The following is a 2,923-nucleotide window of genomic DNA, read 5'->3' on the forward strand; positions in this document are numbered from 1 at the left end:
TTGAGTTGATTTACGACTGGTAGCTTTTATTTTACTTTTCTTATTTCGAGATATAGCCCCTTCGGCCCACCGAGTCTGTGCCAACCAGCAACCACCCATTTATACTAATCCTACATTAATCCCATATTCTCTACCACATCCCCACCATTCTCCTACCACTTACCTACACTCGGGACAATTTACAATGGCCAATTTACCTATCAACCTGCAAGTCTTTTGGAGGTGGGAGGAAACCAGAGCACCCGGCGGAAACCCACACAGACATAGGGAGAACTTGCAAACTCCACACAGGCAGTACCCAGAACTGAATCCTGGTCGCTGGAGCTGTGAGGCTGCGGTGCTAACCATTGCGCCACTGTGCTGCTGTTGGTGTTTTGATAAATGAAGGAAGTTCCCTCCACCCATTTTTTTTGGACAGACAGTGTGGTATAAGGATGTAAAGGGTTAATGCTGAAGATAATGGGATCAACCCCTCCCACTGTCAGAGTGATGATGGAACAGTCACATGAGATGAAGTTTGGGAGAAGAGAGAGCAGCACCAAGGATGCTAGCTTAGCAGGCTTGATGAGTGTGTATTTTGTATTGTGTAAATTAGAAAAGAGTTCTTAGTTCTTTCAGCAGGAACTGTGTCCAGAAAATATCGAGAAACTCACAATTTTATTATTCAGGAGTCGGAACACAGATATTAATTCCAAGTGACAGTTCTGGGACCAATTAACAAAAAAAGTAGAGAATAATATTGCTCACTGATTGAAATCCCCCAGTGAGGAGACAGTTAAACAGGTGATCTTTTGGGGCATCCTTCGATCCAAGGTTTCAGCAACATTTAATCTCCCTTTTTGGTGAAATTCTCTGTTATTTGCAACTTTTTTTTATCAGCTTTGATGGGCGAGTGAAAAAACTGAAAAGATTGAACAGTTCCATCCTTTCTTTTCTTCCTTCTTCTCTTCTTTCCATCAGTTTCTCTTTTCTGTCCCAGATCAATATAATGATGAGAATCCCACTTTAATCTGCTGTTTCTGGTGTTTTATCCATTCCAATCAAAATTTCAACATTCCAATCAAATCTATTTGTTATTCCACAGTGTCTCTCCATGTGTTTTATTCTGTTGTATTCTCTCACAGTCTGTTTGATGATCAATGTTACATCTCACTCTCTGTTCTGGTGAAGATCAGAAGCAGTGATATCTGTTTACACCACCCGACAAGTCGGCCTGATGCTGTGCCTCGCTGATCATGTGGGTTTAAAGCAATTCTTCCAGTCAGTTAGTTCAGTTTTCATTTCATGAGAAATTCGGTCATCATGACTTCATCAGTGACCTAATGGTTCAGGTGTCTGAGTGATGTTAATCATGATGTGATGAAATGATTGTATGTTCCAGTCTTTCCGTGGTGGGTTTTCACACTGAGTAGAAACGTGTTGGACATGGTCTGGAAAAGTTTCACACTGCTCCATTCCCAACTTCATTTACTTGCAGAAGATATATTTCCATCATTCCACAGCTGGCTGCACAGCCAGAAGCTGTGCTGAAGGTGACAGCTATGTGTCTGCAATTGACAAGGTGGCCGAGAGGTTAAGGCGGTGGACTGCTAATCCATTGTGCTTTGCGCACGTGGGTTCGAATCCCATCCTTGTCGCTGGTTTATGAGCTGTTTCGTGTATTATTTATGTTGGGTGAGCTGCTGTGCAAAGTCAGCCTCGAAACCTGTTCTTGTCAGTATCTTGACAGTGATTCCAGAATTGGTTATACTTTATTAAAATTGAGACAGACAATTGGAATTCTTCACCCAAACTGCACTGGAATGAAGATCAAATCGGGATCACGAAACGGAGCAGGATTTTTCCTCCCCTCCTTCCTTCCATCATTACTTTCTCTGGATTTGCACCAAGTGAAAGACAAATGGGAAAAGCAAATGGCGAGGGAGCAGATGCAGAAAATTATCCTTTGGCAAGAAATTTATTTTCAAATCTTCTTGATAGATTAAGTGAGTGAGCAATGCTTTGGCAGATGGAGTTTAAAATGAGGGGTCATCGACTACCGACGATAGATCAGAGTGTTTTTTTGTAAGAGGTGAGATGTTAGAAACGGTTGAGGAGCAGAGACCCGAATACTGAATTAATAAAAGCTCGTGGACTGGTAGAAAATAATGTGAAAAGTGAACAGAATATGAAGATTGGAACTCATGTTGCAGTGATATAAAGCTCTGTGCTCCTGAAGTAAATGTCCAAGCCCAGATTGTGGGGAATCTGTGGAGAGTGATTTGGTTTTTATTCATTCTTGGGTGTGAGTATCGCTGATAAGGCGAGCATTTATTACCCATTCCTATTACCGTTGAGAAGGTGGTGGAGAGCTGCCTTCTTGAACTGATGCAGTCCAAATGGTGCAGGAACACCCACACTGCCGTTGGGGAGGGAGTTCCAGGATTGTGACCCAACAACAGTGAATAAATGGCGATATCGTTCCAAGTCAGGATGGTGAGTGACTTGGAGGGGAACCTGCAGGTAGTGAGTTCCCATGCATCTGCTGCCCTTGTCCTTCGAGGTGGTAGTGGTCACGAGTTTGGAAGGTGCTGTTGAAGGATACTTGGCGAGTTGCTGCAGTGCATATGGAGATGGTACACACTGCAGCCACTGTTTACTGGTTGTGGAGGGATTGAATGTTTAAGGTGGTGGGTTCGGTGCCGATCAAGTGCGCTGCTTTGTCCTGGATGGTGTTGAGCTTCTTGAGTGTTGTTGAGTGGGATGTATTCCATCACACTCCTGACTTGTGCCTTGTAGATGGTGGACAGGATTTGGGGTGTCAGGAGGTGAGATACTTGCTGCAGAATTCGTAATCTCTGACCTGCGCTTATAGCCACAGCATAGATGTGACTGGTCCAGTTACGTTTCTGGTCAACATATTGATGGTGGGGGATTTAACGAT

At 43.5% G+C, this 2,923-nt stretch overlaps 1 non-coding gene across 1 annotated transcript; it reads left to right on the forward strand.

The window, feature by feature from the left end:
• The first annotated feature begins 1,555 nt into the window (after positions 1-1,555).
• trnas-gcu (transfer RNA serine (anticodon GCU)) lies at positions 1,556-1,637 on the forward strand. Its single transcript has one exon. It is a non-coding gene; the product is annotated as a tRNA-Ser (tRNA).
• Positions 1,638-2,923: the final 1,286 nt, after the last annotated feature.

The sequence above is a fragment of the Heterodontus francisci genome, unplaced genomic scaffold (genome assembly GCF_036365525.1).
Source record: "Heterodontus francisci isolate sHetFra1 unplaced genomic scaffold, sHetFra1.hap1 HAP1_SCAFFOLD_61, whole genome shotgun sequence".
In the NCBI taxonomy this organism is placed as follows: Eukaryota; Metazoa; Chordata; class Chondrichthyes; order Heterodontiformes; family Heterodontidae; genus Heterodontus; species Heterodontus francisci.